The following is a 19,924-nucleotide window of genomic DNA, read 5'->3' as shown; positions in this document are numbered from 1 at the left end:
TTATCTTCTCCATTCACGTTTGCTTTCCCACTCAAAATATGGAATACACAAAAGTCATAGAATGGAGAGCCTTTAAAACTGTATGTTCACGAGAGAGGAGCGTAAGGTGTATTCTGGGTTTCACCACTCACTACCCTGTGATCCTTTGTAAGTGACTTACTCTGCTGACCTTCAGTTTCTTTATCTATAAAATGGATATAAAATAAAAAAAACTACTACTAATAGAATTAAATGAATAATGTACATAAAGCAAATGGTATTTATTAGTCTTCTTTATGCTCTTCCTTTTTCCCCCACCCCCATACAAATCCTTCTTGGAAGTGTCTGAGATACATTCTCCAAACCAGTTTTCCTTCCCTCCCGGGTACCTAGGAAGACTACATTTCCCAGCCTCCTTTGCAGTCAGAGGCCCCACGTGACCGAGTTCTGGCCAATGGAATGTGAGCAGGAGTAACATATGCTGTTTCCAGGCCTGGCCCCGAAAGTGTCTTGCAAGGTGGTTCATGCTCAATTTCTCCTCCATCTGCCAAGAGGAGGTCAATGTTCATGGGGACCCTGGAAGCCACATGTTGGAGGTGGTGGAGCCCTGCCTGCAGAGCCCTGCTCTTCACCGCTCAGCCTCACCAGACTGCTTGGACCGTGACCTGCTGCGTCAAGCCGTTGAGACTTAGGGGTTGTTACTGCAGTGAGCAGTTAGTCTCTCCTGACGTATCCAGAATCTTATAGAACCTCTAGCTAGTGTAAACACCTGTGTACATTCGTGTAAGATTTTGCACCTATTTGAGAGACTCCCTGGGTCCCAGCCCCCTTTAAACTCATCCACGTGGCCCAAGGTGAAGACCTCGACTGCCTCAAAGGATAAGATCCAGCAGAATGTGGCGGGGAAACAGTCCTAGGAACGACTTTCTGGCTTTAGGGCCTCCCTGCAGCAGACGGGTTCTAAAGGCGACCTTCCTTAGGGATTTTAGTGAGGGCCTAGGCTCCCAGGGAGAAGGTCTCCTATGAAGGTCTCCTATGAAGGCTCACCGCCTGGTTGCAGCTGCCGAAGTGCTTGCTCTCATCCTCGTGGTACATCCGGCGGGTCTGACGGAGCACAGGTCACAGGGCCAGGCAGCCGCTCCTCCCAGCTGAGCCCCTGGGACTTTGCTCAGGGCCCCCAGGTCTGCAGCCCTGCCCTTCTCCTGCCCTGGGGGAGATCGGCTTTTTCTGTCCTGCCTCCCCTGTTCAAATGAGTGCCCCCTGGAGGCCAGGGCTGTGTGGCTTCTATGCCCTCTCTCCTCGCAGCCTGCTGCAGAGCTGGGGACAGGCAGACATCATTTGTATTGCACAAGGTTGTTGATTCAGGGGGTCAAGGACCATCTTTATGGTGTTCTAGAAAAGTAAATATTCTCAGCTTGGCTGAAGGTTATATGAAATAAAAATAAGATATTATTACTCATATAGTGAATGTTTGTTCTGTTCCAGATCCATCTGTTATTTCATTCAATCCTTCCCCATAATCCTATGAGGTGAGTTTTAAATAGCCCATGTTCCAGGCGAGGAAGTGGAGGTGTAGAGAGGCGGGGCCCGGGACCCGGAGCTGCTGGAGGTGGTTTAGAGACGTTGTGGGGGTCAATCCCATGGTAATGACAGCCGACTTTTTCTAAGCCCTAATATGTGCTTAGGAACCGTGTATCCTAAGTGCTTTTGATGCATTCTTGCATTTAATTTTGAGAATTTCCTTTTGGAGTGGGGACTACTATTATTTCCATTTAGAGGTGAGAACACCTAGCTCAGTGAGGCTAATGTACTCTTTTCCCCAAGGGGGCATGGTTAAAAAAGAGGTGGTGCCTGGATTCAAGTTCAAGTCACTCTTTAGAGCTTGCACGGTCACTCACTTGGCACCCGGCGATGCCTCCTCCACCTCTCGGAAAGTGCAAGAGGGACCAGCTAAATACTGTGTCAGGGGCTGTGACTTTGGGGTGGGAGCCACCCTGTGCTCCGGTTGACAGCCTGCTTGAGTCAACACCTACTGTGGGCGGACTTGGGTCGCAAGCCCTGCAGTGATACAAGAGAGGCCCGGACTGTGCCAAGGCATCGGCCTGCTGGTGGAGAAGACAGCCGTGGACCCACACCTGCTGTCTGAAGAAGTGAGCCGGTGGAAAGGTGGACACAGCAAACCTGAGGGGAGAAAGGGCACCCAGGTAAAGGCAGGGATGGCTTTACCAAGGACGTGGGATTGAGGTGAGCTTGGTGTACTTGGATATTTAAATCTCAGCTTGCTGAGTGACCTTGGGGAAATTGGCTCACTTGCCCGAACCTCAGTTTTGCCATCTATAAAATGGGAATAATAAAGGTAGCAACCTTACAGGATTACGAGTATTAAATAATATTTAAAAGTGCTTGGAATTTAGGAAGCTCTCTATTCCGTACTTATTTACTCTTTTCGTTATCAAGGGCTAGTAGCGTTTCAGTAGGTGAACAAGGGAGGCATCACGCACCAAGTGAATGAGCAAAGCTTGAGAGTTGAGAAAGCAAAAAGTATTTTTAAAGAATAATACGTAGTTCAGTCTGGTTGAACGGGAGCAATAGAAGATGAGGCTAGAAACAGAGTCTGGGCTCAGATTGATGAGTATGTGTGTACTTAACTGGCAATGGGGAGCACTGAATGTTCCTGAACGGGGGAGTTTCATAGCCTGAACTCGGTTTGGCTACAGAATGTAGACAGGATTGCAATGGGGGGTGATGGGAGAAGCCCAGTGGAAAACTATGGTCATAGGCCAGGGGAGAGGGTGGTGACAGCTGGCAGGGCAAAGAAAGCATGAATTGGCACTCATGGTCGAGGGAGGTGTGTTAGACACACCCTTGGCCAAGGACAGGCGTGGCAGTGGTGCCCATCCAGGTCCAATTGAGTGGCTGGGAACCCACAGCAGGGCTTTCCCTTTGCAGGCCCAGGCTTGGGATCCAGTCCCTCTGGGCGTCCCATCATCAGTGGCATCTCTGTGCCAAGAAAGACATAAATGAAAGGTAGAGAAATGGGGGACCAGCCTCCTTCGGTCCTGAGAACCCAGGGCACCTCGTATCCTCAGGGTGGAAAAGCTCTTTGATGGTCCAAAAAACAGGTTCCAGAGGACTCATTTGGAAGGGAAAAGGGAGGCAGGCTCCTCTTGGGTTTTCATCTAGGTTTTTGAAGAGCAAAGCAGGCTGGTGAGAGCTGCCCGTCTGAGGCGTGTTTTATCTTAACCTTTCCATGTAATCCTGAAAGCCCACCTAATCAATTGAAGATCATAAAATATTAGACTTAATGCTGCAAAGTGCTGCTTTTTAATTCACATAACAAGCTCCTAAATAATTCAAATAGCAAACAGACCCTGCAAGTCAATGGTGGGAGGCTGCTTGGATCAGCGGGGGTGCGTCAACACATGCCACATTCCCCGGATCGACTCCATTTCAAGAACCCTATTAAGTTAATTGCCGGTTTCTGACAGCAGAGAGCATGCTGGGAGCACAGCAAGCTTTATTAGCCTCCGTGGCATCTGGAGACATCAGCCATTTTGCCCCTACTTGCAGGCACTGGGAGCAGCATGGAAAAAAGTAAATCAAATTATGAGACAATAAATGCTTTTGGCAACACGTGGGCATCAGATTCATTGGTGAATCCAAAAGAGTTCGAGTGTCAGTTGCCGGCCTGTTAAATTCTTTACAACAACACCGTCTCTGTATTGCAAAAGTCTTCGAGGATGCCACGGAGCAGTTACGTCCTTTGGCACCGCGTGGCTGACGCAGGGAAACGTGAATGCAAGCGAGTGTTCCCTACCTCCTAACGACACTGCTGGGTGCACAGAGTCTCTAGAATGGGAGTTGGGTGGACGTTTGGAGCGACCCCCAGTTATCCCAAATATTCAGTGTGACGCGTTCAGGTTTGTAGGCCGATGTGCTTGGGTTTGGAAACCCAGGAGGGACCCACGGGGTTCTGGAGTTGGTCGGGGGTGGGCAAGGAAGGGAAGACGTGTGAAGTCAAGGTCGCCGGCCATCTGTCGGTCCCGTCCGGGGTTCCCAAGCAGGGCATTGTTCCACGGCTGCGTGTTCTCCCCTTGGCAGCCCTGGTGGATACTGACTGTGGAGTGGGGCGGGGCATCCTGGTGACGTGGAGGTTTACCTGCAAGTGCCATTCTGCAGAGAGGGGCTCTGATCGCGCCAGTGCCTACCTTTACATGAGAAAACACCAGCAAAGAGAGATTCTGGGACGGCCCCAAGGTCACACAGCCAGCTGATTTTAGGATGGAATTCTGTTCTGTTGTCGGGGATCATCCCATCTGTGCTGTTTTCCTTTCGGATGTGATGGTGTGATGGTAAGAGCCTAGATTAGCTCAAGATCAGTATTGCCGCTCAACCACGGATTGTCAATACGAACTTAATTTAAGCAAAACACCTACAACTTTACTGTCCCTCTACCCTGCTGGCAAAATGAGGACAGGAGTGCTTACCTGATAAGATTCTTCTGGAAAGGGCTGAATTAGTGATACTATGTTAGCCATGTGGTTAAGGCCTCAAACTTGGTAGCTAACACTCAGCATGATTTCCTTCCCACCATCTATGCACAGACTCCTATGAGCAAGACTCAGACGAGCAAAATTATTTGCATTTCTAGATGATTCTTTTTAGAAACTGAGAATCTGCCAATTTATTGGGTTTGCACATCTGAATTTTTTCATCAGGTGTGCATAAAGGGAGGCAAACTACTCTCTCAAATCGCTTCTTACCCTTGTCCTCAGATCTAGCCTTAGTGTCTGCAAGAATAATGCTTCTTCCTGAATCAGGTCTTCAAAATGATAGGAATAAAATTGGAAAGAATATCCGAGAATGGGTGGTATGGGCGAGGACGGTGGGGGGAAAGTCGGCAGCAGGTCCAAGCAGAGCAGGTGGATTGGCTGTTGCAATCCTGGTTTTCCAGTCTCTCTGTGTCATGGGATTGCTGCACCTGGAGGCCGGAAGGGGTCTCAAACATGGAAGCTGGGCATCCTCATTTCATGGGTGGGGAAACTGAGGCCGGGACTCACCTGAAGTCCCACAGCTGGTCAGCGGTGAAGCCAGCCTCCGGGTTCTATCTTCTCTCTGCTTCGCAGACAGCTGGGAGAGACCGCTGTGGCCCGAGAGCAGATTTCACCCTACCTGGAAAGAATAGACCACTGCCATTGGGCCAGAGCATTGCTCCCTCCTGCCTTTCCAGAGAGAGGATGTGCCTTTGCCCCAAAACCTCTGTCTGATATAATGTCAATTCATAACTCATCTATCATAATAATGGCTATCATTTCCGAGGGCAGAATTTCGGGCACTGTGTTTATATTTTCTACACAAGCCTTTGAGGTAGGTCTTACGTGACTCTCATTCTGTGGAGGAGGAAGCTGAGGCCCGGGGGTGAAGGGGCTTTGCCAAAGTCGCACCGCTGGTAAGTCAGAGGTGGGGCTTGAACCAGAGTTCATTTTGACTTAGGCGGGTTTCCTGTGGCAGCACCCTGCCTCCTGTTAGGCTCTGGCTAAGGCTAGAGGGCTCCGGAAGGTGACACAGGGAGAGATGGACCCCTCACCTGGGGTCTAGCACTAACTAAATTTGGGAAGCACTAGCCAGGAGGTGCTGTTGGACCCTCATCCTGCACCATAATGTTCTGTCCCCTTCCTCCCCACCTCCCACCTGTGTCTCCTGCCAAGGATGGATCGGTAGCCAGGGATCCAGGGCTCCGCTTTCACACACTCACCAGCCTCTAGTAGCTAAGTATATATATTAGGATTAGGTTCAGCTGTACCTAACAGAAAACTCCTATAACAATGTCTGAAATGCATAAAGTTTCCCCTCTGATGGACAAGAAGTCCTGGGTGGGCTGGTGTGGTAGCTTCATGATCCTCTGGGGCCCAGGCTCTGTCTCTCCCTGTGCTCTGCCATTCCCCATATTTGGCTTCCATCCTCAGTGTTTCAAAATGCCTGCTGCAGCTCCAGCCATCATGTCCACATTCCAGGCAGCAGGAAGCAAGAAGAGGGTAAAGCAAAAGGGTCTCTCTCTAGTTGTCTTTTCTCCCTTTCAGAGGACCTTTCCAGAATTCCTTTTATGAGTTTCTCTTGCTTCCGTGGCCAGAACTTGGTCACGTGGCCACATCCAGCTGTAAGAGAGGCTGGGAAGCAGATTCTGTAGCTGGGCACATCATTACCTCCAGACTCTGGATGCTTAGGGAGAATGGGTACTAGGGAAGTGGCAGGCAGACTCTGCCACAGCACAGTGCTGTGCGCCCTTACCCACTTGCCAAAGTGCTGATGAGGGAGAAAGGTGGCCTTTTGAATGAGAGAAAACTCAAGTTATCTTTGGTGAGAATTTTATAACACACTTTGAGATAATTGGAAATGCCCTGGGATGCCGCAGGCTTAGGGTTGGAACCACTGTGCTTTCTGGGGCTGTTTGTTCTGGGGATGGCAACAATGATGAAATCAACAGTAATTCACACTGTCAGCGGCTTTCATCCCACATTGTCCCTTTTCAAAGTATGGATAAGTTTTATTTCTCCAGATTTCTTCTCTTCATGACACATTTATCCCGTGGGTCTTCTGAGGTTGCTTGGAGAATGGGTTTCTTGCTCTGGAGGATTCTGATGATCACGGGGCTGTAGGAATACCCACAGGGTATTTCTGCCCGTGCACCAGGCACTGTCCATGTGCAGATCACAGCAGCCCCAGACCCACAGCCAGGGGGATGATGATCCCATTTTACAGATGAAAAGTGAAGGCTCAGAGAGGTTAAGCAACTTGCCCAAGATCACACAGTGGTGCGATGGACTGAATGTTTGCGTCCCCCTCCTCCCACTCGAATTTAATGTTGCAGCCCTAATCCCCAATGTGGTGGCGTTTGGAGGTGGGCATTTCAGGGGTAATTAGGTTTGGATGAGGCCATGAGGGTGCAGCTCCCGTGATGGGATTGGTGCCCTCATAAGCGGGTAAAGGGCACAGAGCTCTCTCTCTCTCTCTGCCATATGAGGACATGGTGAGAAGTCACCATCTACAATCCAGGAAGAGAGCCTTCACCAGAAACTGACCATGCTGGGGCCCTTACCTCAGACATCAGCCTCCAGAACTGAAAGAAAGAGATGTCTGCTGTTCTTCTTTTTTTTTTTTTAAGACTTTATTTGAGAGAGAGAGAGAGCAAGAGAGCGCACAAGCAGGGGGAGCAGCAGAGGGAGAGGGAGAAGCAGACTCCCCGCTGAGCAGGAAGACTGACAGGGGGCTTGATCTGAGGACCCTGAGATCATGACCTGAGCCGAAGTCAGACATTTAACCTACTGAACCACCCAGGTGCCCCAGATGTCTGCTGTTTAAGCCCCCAGACTGGTATTTCCGTTATAGTGGCTGAACTAAGACAGCTGGTGAACCAAGAGTCCGAGGTTGTACTTTGCACAGACCCTGGCCCTGACACTGGGGGCTTTCCCCAACTTCACCCCCAATCCCCTTTGCAGCCAGTGGCTCCTGCGACAGGGCAGGCATCACGGAGACCTCCAGGTATATGCTGTGGTCCAGAGTTCCTTCTTGTCCTCACCTCCTCCTCCTCTCTCCTCCACTCAAGACCCTCCAGTAGTCTTGCAAAGACCCCTGCCGGAGTCTAGCCCCATCCTTCGAGCCCCCATGTGGGCTCTCCTCAGTCGCACCTCCTTTCTGCACCCCACCTGGCTCATGGCCTGGGGCCAGCCCCCTTCCCAGACCTCCACTCACACACAACCCCAGGGAGATAGCAGTGCTCAGTTGGGGCCACAGCGCCTGCGGGCTGGGAGCAAGGTCCTTAAAGAGGAACAAAACAGAGGCTGTCCTTGTCCCCCTCTCAATAAGTGAAGCCACCGAATGTGAGAACCCGACCGGAAGCCGTCTTCTTGCAGCCCCACGGGGCAGGGAGAGCTGTGTGCAGCTGAAGCCCTGCTGCCTCCCGGGTTTCCATATATATAATCTAAATATATGCTTTGCAAATTGAAAAGTGCTCACGTATAGAATGCGGCTGTGGGGAGCGAACGCTCTCTTTGAACGGGTCTCTTTAAAGACAGAATTTGCCAAGTGTTTTCCTGCCCTTAAGGAGCCACTTGAACATGGCAGCAGATGTAAGATGGAAATTGAAGAGTCTCTCCCAGGCCACCGTACGCGGATAAAACAGGCACGGTCTATTCTAAGCGCTCATTAATAGTAGGTCTCCCAGGGCCCCGGCAGCAGCCAGAGGATTTTACTCATTAAAAAGGTGACGAGGTAGAGTTTGGTGCCTTCCCTGCTTGTCACTGTGGGCTCCCGGTGTTCCGATGTCGCCTGCAGCCCCCGGATGCGTGCCCCCGGCTTGCTGGCAGGGGTGGCTGTTTTCTGAAGGGTTTGCAAGCGTCTCCCACTCGTGGATGGGGTGAGGAGCCCTTGCTGCTTATCAAGTGGGTTCGCCTCTCTTCCTGGATGGCATGATCTCGAGACAGAAGCGGGGAGAAGAGCTTCAGCTCATCAGCTAATGAAAGATCATTGACGATTCCCAGCACGGTCCTCTAGACGACACAGGAAAGGACCCAGAGCCTCCAGCCTGGTCTGGGGTGGGGGCCTGGGGTCTTCAGCAAAGTCTGGAAGGGACCGGACCCTCGGAATCGAAGGGACTGGCCGACGGCCCCCTGGGTGTCCCACATCCCAGCAGTGCCCCCTGGCACAAGGCCGCTGGTATGTTTTAGCAGAACGGGATTCTTGGCTCATTTTTTAACCCCCACTTTTTATTTGTTCTGTTTTGGATCTCCCATGGTCAGGATGCTAGTTTTGTCCTCCTCTTCCTCTTGTGTGAGGGGGGCGACATTGGGTTGTCCCCCATAAGGCACAGAGGTGGGGGTTCTGAGCAGTTTCTGGGCATCCTGAAACCTGCTGTTCAGCCCTGAAACCCCAGGTGGAGGCAAGCATCCTTGCTGGCCTTTACCCTCCTGCGTCTTCCACGTCCACATTCTTTCCTGTTTTGTCGTTTTCCTTGACTTTTCTTCCCCTGCCCTTTCTGTGGCCAGCTCAGACATCACCTCCCCTGAGTGGCCTTTCTTAATGTGTCCGTCTCTCCCTTCCCCTCTGCTTGTTGTTATACTTGGTAGCTCCCTTGCTTACTGGGGCCTCCCTGTGCTGTGAGGTTAGGTCTGGGGTTGGGGCGGGGGCATGAACCTTCTTTGTCTTGTTCACCTGTCCCCCCCCTGCTCAGCACAATGCCTGACCCACAAGGTACTTGATTTACTGAATGGGCCAGCAAACAAAGAAATGCATGAGGGGTTCTCTGATCTGAAAGCCTGACTCTTGGCCACTCCACGATGAGCAGCCCTTTGGGGATTTTTTCACTTGTGACCCTTAGTGCTTCTGGGCTATGGCCCCCAGCTCAAAGTCAGGGTCACTACAAGGGCACAGATCTGAGGAGATGAAGACAAGAAAATCAAGGCCTCGTTCCTATACGGAGCATTTTCTCTTGTTTGTTTTTATAATGCGGTATCAATACTCTGTTGAGAAATACGTTTATTTTTTATGCCTCATTAACAGGTAGAAAATGACCGTATTATGAAATGCTAACAATAACTTGGGTTTAAATTGAACTACACTTCAAAATAATTCAGCTCAATACTAATAAAATGGGTTCAGGGGTGGAGGGGGTAGGGAGATAGGGAGAATATTTGGCGATTTTTCTTCTTTTATGCAAAAGAAAGACACCTGGCTCACCTCTGAGAGGACTCGAGTTGCCCTACAGACGTGTATCCAACACAATTTCGAGGGCAGACGAGAAATCCCGGGCAAGGGAAATAACGACCGCAAAATCCATTCAACTGAAGACGTACTACACTACATCCCCGGCAGGGCCTGGAAGGTCGTGGGCTCTACGTTTGGCTCTGGGTTTCTGAGAAGCCAAGGCAAAGAGAGAAGGAAAAATGGTGATGAGGTTTGCAGGAGGTCCAAGGCCTTGGGCTTTGAAGGGAAGAAAACCAAGAGGGAAGAGTGAGGATAACCTTGATCATTTTTTTAGAAAAGAATTTCGAATATCCCCTTAAAAGACCAAAAACTTGTCACTCGTGGTCTCATGGTACCCATCCTGCTGCTGAAATATCCCTCCCCAATTACATGGAACTGCCTAGTGGGTGCGTCAGGGTGTTCTGATGGCCCAGGAGTACTGCTGCTCGGACTCCCCCAGGTGTCTGTCTGAAGACCCACTGTTAGGGCACCCCTTCCTGGGAAGAGCATATGATTATGCCACTGAGTGGTAGAGGGCCCAAGAGCAGGCTGCGATGAGGGTGAGGGAGGGCCTCAGGCTGGGGCCCTGTGATTGGGTGGGGTTGGAGGGTGAGGGTTTGGGGGGATGCTGAGGACAGGTGCACACCGAATTCACAAGCATGCCACCGTGGGGTTGGACACTGTGGATGGTTGGTGGGATGCCAACCTAGTTATGGCACTACTAGCCATGCTCAGATGAGACCTTGGTGTCTCCTACGCATCAGGTACCCGGAAGTGGGACTGGGCCCCAGAGACCTTGGAATTTCTAGATTGCCCTGGCAACAGGATCAAAGTCTTCTCCTCCTTTAGTAGCACTTCATGGGCATCGTTGTGTTATCTGACCTGACATGACACTCATCACAAGTCCCCTGAATGAGGGAATGAATTAATGATTGAACAAGTGAGTGCCATGACTACCGTGGTCCAAATCCCATCCTTCCTTCAGCTGCTGTTCAGGGTCACTTCCTCCAGGAAGCCGTCCCTGAATTCTCCTGCCTTTCCCTATCAAGACACTTACGGTGCTGGATGTGTGACCAATGCGTAAACGCTTCCCTAGGTGCTAAGAACTAGAAGGTCTTTCTTGTGTTTTCTGGTGGTTCCTTATTCTAGCTGGACAACAAACACATTTCATCAACATGCACTCATTCAGCTCTTACCATTGGCCTCACACTGGGCTGGACCCAACGAATTTGAGAGGAAACTGGACAGATAAGGAGCTTATAGCCTAGTGTTGGAGTTGGCAAACTGCTGCCCATGGACTGAAGCCAACTGCCACCTGCTTTTGTAAATAAAGTTTTATTGGTGCACAGCCATCTCCATTGGTTCACACGTGGCCCATGGCTGCTTTTGAGCTACGATGACGGAACGAAGTTGCTATGACAGAGACCACGTGGCCTGCCAAGCCCAAGATATTTGCTCTCTGGACCTTTACAGAAAGGTTTGCTGCCCCCAGTCTAGTGAGATAGACAACAGAGAAAAAGATCATTCTGGGATGATGTGTGAGAGACAAGAACAGGGTAATGTGGCTGAGCCTGGCGGGCCTGGGGGTGTGTGTGTTATGGTAGCTAGGGCGGCTAGGAAAGTTGCTTTCGTGGAAATGTTCTGTGAGCTGAGACACGAAGGGTGAGAAGGCCACTCTGTGGGTAGTTGGGGAAGAGCATTCCTCAGGGAGAGAAGAGCATGTGCTAAGACCTTGGGTGTGTTGGAGGAATGGACGAAAGCTTGTGTGGCCGGGAATGTAGTGGACAAGGAGAGAGTAGGACAAAGCCAGCATTGGGGGGTAGGCAGGGGCTAGGTCAGTGATTCCCAAGGGGGCAATACTACCTTCTTGAATTTGTTTGGGGTATTTGTGGGGGGCATGCCATAAATTCAGTGAGCCGGCACCAAGGATGCAAAACTTCAAGTAGTCTGACACAACAATGGACCGTCCTGGGTCCTACGGGACTTTGGGGTGTCCTGATGGATACTCATGTAGGTGGAAAGCCAATTTCTAATGATCTCACCTTGGACTTAAATCTCTTACTCATATAAACTGCAGACGACTTTGGCGCGGGGTCAGTTATACACAGAATTGTCTAGGAATGGACCTACCCTCTAAATGTAGGGAAGACTGCTATGTTTTGCTTGGAACATTACCAAGTGACGTTCGCCATGTTGGGAAAATCATGTCACCCATGGCAACATCACTTTCGGTATTTGAGTCTCCCGAACAACACACCTGTTGTCACGTGTGTTTGCAGCTGTGGCATTCACTGTGACCTTACCCACAAAGGCACAGCCTTATGTTGGTCAGGGAAGTCATGCCGGAGAATTGACCTGTTGAAATGCCTATTGTTTTATTACAAATTACTTCTTCTCCTCCCACCTTTATATTACAGTTCAGGCATTATATCGATTAAAACCTCAATGTTTTAGTGTAAAGAAAAATTGCACTACCTCTGAATTTTGTCTCAGGGTAGCAAAGAAGCATTGCCAAATATTGTCTGATGGCAGCCCCAGGGCTGGACCCCACAGCTTCATGTGGGTCTTGAATCCGAGTTTGGATTTTGTGCTCAGAAAAAATGAGGAGCCCTGGCAAGAAGAGTGATGGGTTCTTGCAGGCAAGGGTGCCGATGACACCCCCTCCTTTTCTCTTTGACCCTGCCCCCGCTGCCCCCAGCACGTGGCACAGCTTGGTGTCCAGCAGACAATCTGTAAATTAAAGTGCTACCAGCAGGAACCACCTCAGCCCGGGAGCTCAGCAGGCCTGCGCTCCTCCTTACACGTGAGGTTGCTCTGGCCAAGAGGGGTTAAGTGGCGTGTCTGGCCAGGCGGTAATGGGATCTGGTAAACACGGCGTATCTATGTCTTTGGGTTACGGCGCCTGCCTCCGTTTCCTGCTTCTGACAGCCGTCCTGGTCCTTTCTAGATTCCCTGCTTGCTGATCTACCCATTCACCTTGGCCACCTGCCCAGGTCCAGTCCTGCTCCTAGGCCTTCCCCCTCACCCCTGTTACTCCGGTCTCAGGAGCCAGCTTCTCAACCTTTAGACCCCAGGCCAGGATCTAAGAATAGCACCAAGAGTACTCCCCAACACCTTCAACAGATGTGCCCGCAAATTACCTGGTCCCCGTGGTGAGGAGCAGGGGAGGAAAGGGCATCGTTTTCCTAAAAGCATTACACACTTAATTTGCAAAGTTACATCACACATCCGTGCACAGGTCAACTCTCCGGGAGCTTATTTCAAGACCAGAGGCAGGTCCGTGTTCCTGAGCGCGTCCTTCACGGAGAAGACAGCACGGGCGGGGACATAGATTGTGCAGGGTAGGTGTTCCCGCGTGTACAAGGTCAGATGGAGAGAGGTGGATATTCGCAGGGCCCCTTCTTTGCCCCTGTCTCCACAGACGTCATCGCCCATCTTTCAGAGACCCCGTGTACATTTGCAGCACCCCCATCTCACAGGTGCGGAGACCGAGCTTCACGACATTGTGTATCCTTCTACCCCTTACATGCCTTGTGACACGGGCCAAACCTGAACTTGAACTCAGGTCTCGAGACTCCCAGCATGCCTCGAGACATGTGAATATGAGGTCTAGATCCTATCACATGTGCCTAGCATGTAGGTGAACATACACGTCGAGATGTACTTTGTTTTTTATTATTAGAATACGTCTGGGTTCTTTATTTTGTCAGAGTAGCAAAAAGCTGCGGAACCCATGTCAGATTACAGCCAGGAGTGGATAGAGCCTTGTCCGCAGAACAAGTTTAACGGGAAGTGGTAAAAAGGGATAAAGGTCGAGTTCACTCTTCTATCCCATAAAGTCCAGCTCAGTCAACTGAAAAAATAAAATTGTCTTGAATTTTTGTTGTTAATATAAGGATTTTTGAATATTGACATGAGGGTAGTTTCATGTGCAAAAGAGACCATTTAGAAGTATTTAGTTTCCAGAATTAATGTTAGATACATTATAGTTACAAAGTTAAAAGTCTCGTTCTTCCTTATATTTTCAAATTCTGCTTCTAAATGATATTACCCAATTTATTCTCCTAGTAATGTTTTGTATTGTGTGTGTGCGTATATATACATATATAATAAAAAGTACTGTTTTAATCATTTTTGGAAGTTTAACCTGATAATTTATTTGTGAAAAAAGCTAGTTTTGTGGAGAAAAAATTCAAACCTTTCCCTGTAAACATAAAGAGACTCAAAAATATGGAAGCCTTCACGAATTTGCATGTCACCCTTACGCAGGGACCGTGCTCATCTTCTCTGTATCGTTCCAATTTTAGTATGTGTGCTGCACTATTTTAATCATTTTAACTGTGCAGTCCAATGACATCAAGTACATTCACACGGCTGCACATATCTACTTTTTAAAAACAACGTAAGAAATCTTTTCTAAAAATTCTAGCAAAGGACAAATGGATCAAAGTCTTCTGGGAGAAAAGGCAGCCCCAGAGGCCACCTTGCCCACGTCCCCGGGGGCCGGAGAGCACTTGGAAGCATATGTGCTCACCTGCTAAGATGTATATTTCGGCCAGGTTTTATCAGCCGTGCTTGCTGATACCTGATCATTTCTTGCTACCGCGGAGATAGCCTCTCAACACCAGCCGGCCTCTTCCTCCCTCTATTTTTCAAAGCCATGTTTCCCCAACCAGATTTACATTTTCAAAAACCCTTCAGATAATCACAAACCCAAGGAACTTCCACTCCTCTGAGGTTTAATTAGGAGAAACTGTCTTTCTAGTACTTCCAAGAGCCTTGCTCTAAATTTCTCAGCGGCAAGAGAAGGTTCACGGCGGATGAGTGGGGGCAGGCGGAACCTGTGAACAGCCGCCCTCTCTGTCCCCCTCTGTCCCTTGCAGCAGAGATAAAGCCATGTTGCAGGTCACTGAAATCACATTGTGAGTGTGCCCTGTATCATTAGGACCCGGAGAATGGGGATGATCGGAACGCAGGATAACACATTAGCGATAGATAATAGAGTCTAAATAAACATAATCAGCTTTCCTCTATGTCTTCAGACCAAAGCTTATCTATAAATACCCTAATGACGCCCAACCAGCCAATTACTCGTTTCTTGGAAGAGCCCCTTATTAATGGCGTTGCAGTGAGGGAAAAACATTAATTATTGGACACAGTGGGATCTTTTACGTTCTGTCTGGTCCGGACAGCACCAATTAATGCAACAATTATTATCAACGACCGTGGCAGCATACTGAGTGCAGCCACCCCAGGCTGGCTCGATGGGGTGGGAAGAACTGCACACTGGGGGGACATCACCCACACTCTTTTTATGGAGCCTGCTTCTTCATCACTGCGGAAGCTGCTGGAACAAAGCAGAGGGTGGCCAGAGTGTGTTGGTTTTTCTTTTTAAACCACAAGATAGTGTTCCTGGGTGCTAAGTGGGGAAGAGTGGGAGGAGTCAGGCCCTGGTCTGTTGTGTTGAGTTGCCAAGTGAAACCAGACAGAAGATTGGAGAAGAGAGGCCACCTTCAGAGCATGGAGCATCTGGCTTGGCTCCTGCCCACTCCTCCAGGCTCTTCTCTCCCACTCATTATGGTGCAGCCCCATGTTTCTCCCTCAGCTTCTCCAGTTCGGCTGTGCTCCATCCTACCCCAGGACATTTGCACAAGCTATTACTCATATCCAAAAGATCTTCCCTTGCCCTTTGCAAGGCTAACTCCTTTCTTTTTTTTTTTTTTTTTAAAGATTTTATTTATTTATTTGACAGAGACAGAGACAGCCAGCGAGAGAGGGAACACAAGCAGGGGAGTGGGAGAGGAAGAAGCAGGCTCACAGCGGAGGAGCCTGATGTGGGGCTCGATCCCACAACGCCGGGATCACGCCCTGAGCCGAAGGCAGACGCCTAACCGCTGTGCCACCCAGGCGCCCCAAGGCTAACTCCTTTCTGAATGCAGTACCAAGGTTCCCTTTGCAGAAAGGTCTTTGTTGAGCCTGAACCCAAAATATACCTTTTCCTTAATACCAGTCACTTCTCGTTTCTATCTTTTGCACTGCATCAATCACAAATCATGAGATATTTAACAGATATATCTTATTATTTTATTTGTGTCTCTCTCCCTCCCAAGAAAGCAAGCTCCATGAGGACAGGGACTTGGTCTTTTTTCTCCAGCATCTATCCAAATGTTTTGCATTTAGGAGGGGCTCAGTAGCTATTTGGTGAGTGGATAAATAAATCCATGCCCTGTGTAGAAACAGATAATACTTGCAGGTGCCACACAGACTAAACCAGCTCTTCTCTTGCAAAAATACCATAGGAAAAAAAAAAAAAAACCTCAAAATTGTTCTATTCAGAGCAATAACATTTCCTGCAAACTCTATGTCAGCTCTACTTCTGCACTTGAAAGGTGATGGATGTGCTTGAAGGGCCTTTGATGGGCCGTCCTGCAAAATACTGGCGTCTATTATGACTCACACCACGGCACTTTATTGGAGCTGGCTGAAAATGAATCTGCTTTGCCCAGGGTACAAAACTGTTGCAGGAATGCTTTTATTTTCCTCTTCTCAGTGACAATTGAGGATCTCTTCTGGGAGGCATTAATTACAGAGCACTTTGGAAAATTGGTCCAGTGAAGGATGGAAGAGCTCCCCAGAGCCTTGGTCAGGGCTCTGCGAAGTGGGCATGCCCTTGTGGCCCTTCTGGAAAAAGATCTCCAGGCTGTTTGCACCAGAAGTTACCCTTTAGAGTGTTCAAGCAGTTCATAGGTGTTATTCAAAGTCAGAGCCAAGTTCAAGAAACTTATTCAACCTTCCTGAACCTCGGCAATCGGCAGCCACTCACCACATCCAGCCCTGTGCACCCTTCACTGAGATGACCTTCTTCTGGGGTTTTCTAACCAAAGTGGAACCATGGAAGCTTAGAGGCAGTCCTGGGGCGTCCTCAGCCTAGGACTGCTGTACAGATGTGGCCGAGGCAGGCATTACCATCCCATTTCTTCCAAATAACCATCTCCAGGGAAATACTTAGAAATGACAGGGACACTTGCGGCATCTGTCGGGGCTGCTTTTGCTTTCATCTGCCCGAGAATGGCGATGACCTCAACTCACAACGATCTCACCCGCTCTGCACGCCTCTAACACATTTTGTCTTGACCCTGCCATGGTGCTCAAGTGTGAACCGCCCAGCTCCTGGTCTGTTTGGGGGCAGACAGGTGGGGAGCTGCTGGAGGGCAGGGTCTACGACATCTGCACACCCCGCTCAGCGCCTAGCTTGCCGATGCCAACTTGGCCGTGTTCAGTAGAAGTTTATTTCAGTGCCACATTGTATCGACATTCTGGTCTCTTCCTCTGCCGCCTGAGACCAGCCCGTGGCCTGTGGAGAGCGGGAACCAGAGACTATTCATCCTTCTATCTCCCATCCCTGGTGCAGGGCCCTGGCCCCAAAGTGACTTTCAGCCCTCAGAATGCGTGAATGTGTAGGTGCTGGAATGAGGCTGCCGTAGGGGCATTTCCGAGGTGGCGGTCCCTGCTGCAGAATGCCCTTCCTTTCCCTTCCGCCCCAGAAGGAGCATCGGGGGTTACTCTGTGCTTCTGGAGGCCCAGCAGAAAAATAAAAATGAAACATTACAGTGAGGTGTTTCCAAAGAAGGAGGCTGGCGAATCTGAGTTCAAATCCCAGTCCTGCCACCTACTGGCAGAGGGTACTGGACATGTTCCTGAATCTTCTGGTGCCTTCGTTTCCTTGTGTGGAAGATACAAATAACGGTCATGCTCTCATCACGCCGGTGGGGTGTTTGATGTTTGGCTAACAGTGAAGTGTTTAGCATGGTGTGTGGGACAAAATAAGCCTCCACTAATTGTTAGCTGCTGTGATTACTACTGCCATCAATGAAGAGGTTTAGAACACAGGAGTGAGGTCTCCAAGGATGGTCAGTTGACAGGTTTATACTGAACGCCCACCGGGAGCTAAGCACTGTCCTGAGCCCTGAGGATACAGTGCTGACCAACGTTGGTTCTGTCCTAGAGAATCTGTTGCACATTAACCAAATACAGGTTCCTGCTGGCTGGAGTCTTGCTTAGTCTGGAGACCCTGACCCATGTCCTGCAGGAAGACACCTAACGCCCACGCGAGGTGTTTGGTGAACAAAAGGAACGGCAGTGACCTTGGAGTGTGGACTGCTTCTCCAGGGGCCAGCGGCAGTGCGGGGGGTGTATTTCACCCCTGACTGTAGTCCCCGGATTGTGCTGGACAATCATTAACCATCTTTAAATCAACCAGGGCCTGCAGCCATGTAGAAATGCCCGTGTCCGAAGGCTCTAGATCATAAATCCTGGGCTGTATTCAGAGGGTCTGCTGTAGGACACTAAATCGGGATTCATGTTTGAAACTACTGTTTATTTTCTCTGTTTGTGGCTTCTCGATATGTTTGACATTATCAGACTGATTGTGACAGCAGTCCTCTGGTTACTATGCTTGGGGGGACGACTGTCTCTTTCTCTGGGATCCCTCGGAACCCTCCCGACTGAAGCCCCATGTGCTACATAGTCCCTGTCTTCTCGGACCACCTGCGCTCTCCTGTCCCCCATCTGATCACCCTGCTTGTGTCTCAGGACATTTCGTGCAAGTTCAGTACCGTCCTCAGCACCGTACCGACCCGTGAACCTCGCATAATTGGGGTCCCTCACGTAATATGTGTACCTTACATAATTGCTCTAACCACCTACCTTATTTAATTGGAAACCAGGAACCTTTGAGCTATCTAATGACATCATCTGACTTTTATTAATTTCTGCCTATTTGCTCAGTTGCCGATTTCTAAGCTTGTCCTGAACCTTGATGAGGGAAGAAAATGCTGAGCGGGCAGCTACCAACAGAGTTTGTTCAAGCAATAAATGAAATATTAAATGAAAAGAAATGAAATCAGTAATAAAGGAAACCCACAAAAATATTAAGCCGTGGTACCAAAGACCATCTCTACTGAGTCCCAACAAAACTTTCCTTTACTATGAAGATGGGAAAGTCTCCTGGACTCCAAATCAGCTCTGGGGAGTATGCAGGAGAAACCAGCAGGCAGAAGGTTCGGGGAGGCCCTGGGGTAGTAAGTAGCTAAGAAAACAGGCATTGAGAGAGGCTGCTGGCTAGCCACACGAGCTGGGGTGAGTCATCTAGGTTTGTGGGGCCTCTGTTTATTCATCTATAAAAAAGGAGCCAAAATTAGCCCCCGTATCACAGGGTGGTGCTGGGCTCGAATGAGATCATTCGTGTGACGCACTTAAACCAGCGCCTGGCTCATCGAGAATGCTCAATAACAGAAGGATGAGTGCTTTTCTAATAATTGGAACCGGTTAAAGATGGCCTGAGCTTCCTTGGGAACGGGCGAGGGGGTCCCCTGCCGCCAGACGTCCTTTAGAGAAGGCAACAGACTCTCAGAGTTTCTGGTGCAACCATCAGCCAGGGAGAGTGATAAAGTTCGACTCTGATTTAAATACGTCGTGGGCGAGGCCTGAGATTCTGCATTTCTAAGGCGCCCCGCGTAATGCCGATGTTGCCAATGACCACACTTGGGTAGCAGGGAGCTGGCTGGGTCCTTGGGGAACTGCTGCAGAAGGTACTCGATAATCCGGATGGAGCAATGAGCTGGGCCCCTGCTGTCCTAGGTGGTGGCCCCTGGTCACATGTCTCGAGCATTTGAAATGCAGCTTAGTCAAATTCAGATGTACTATGAGTGTAAAATACACAAAAACTTAGTATACAAGAAAAGCATGTAAAATATCTCAATGATTCTTATTACATGCTGAGGTGATAATATTTTGGATATATGAGCTTCAGTAATCTATTAAATTAATTTCACCTGTTTCTTTTTACTTATTTCGTTTTATATGAATATTGGACAATTTCAAATGACGTACGTGGCTCCCATTTTATTTCTACAGGGCAGCGCCGAGCTGCATTATCCCTCAGGTCCCTTTGGAGCGGGGGCCCCCAGGAGACTGGCTTCTCACTAGGGCTCTGAGCTGATGTCCCCCCCATGTCCTCGTGTGTGTCATACGTGTCCCCTGGAGCACATGTGTGGCCCGTTTCCTCCCAGGGCTGGAGGCATCGAGCAGGGAGAGAAGAGCGCCAGGGGTCTCCGGCCTCCTGTCTGCCTGGGTGGGGGCAGAGGGCGAGGAGGGAACTTGTGTGTTCTCTCCCTCTCGTTCTCTCGGAACTAGCAGGACACCCAGT

General features: G+C 49.6%; 1 pseudogene; it reads right to left on the bottom strand.

The window, feature by feature from the left end:
- Nucleotides 1-13,941: 13,941 nt before the first annotated feature.
- Nucleotides 13,942-14,038, bottom strand: LOC113252569 (U6 spliceosomal RNA; annotated as a pseudogene).
- Nucleotides 14,039-19,924: the final 5,886 nt, after the last annotated feature.

This window comes from Ursus arctos, unplaced genomic scaffold, assembly GCF_023065955.2.
Source record: "Ursus arctos isolate Adak ecotype North America unplaced genomic scaffold, UrsArc2.0 scaffold_7, whole genome shotgun sequence".
Lineage (NCBI taxonomy): Eukaryota > Metazoa > Chordata > Mammalia > Carnivora > Ursidae > Ursus > Ursus arctos.
Note: the sequence above shows the minus strand (reverse complement) of the source record. Positions and strands in the feature narration are given on the sequence as shown.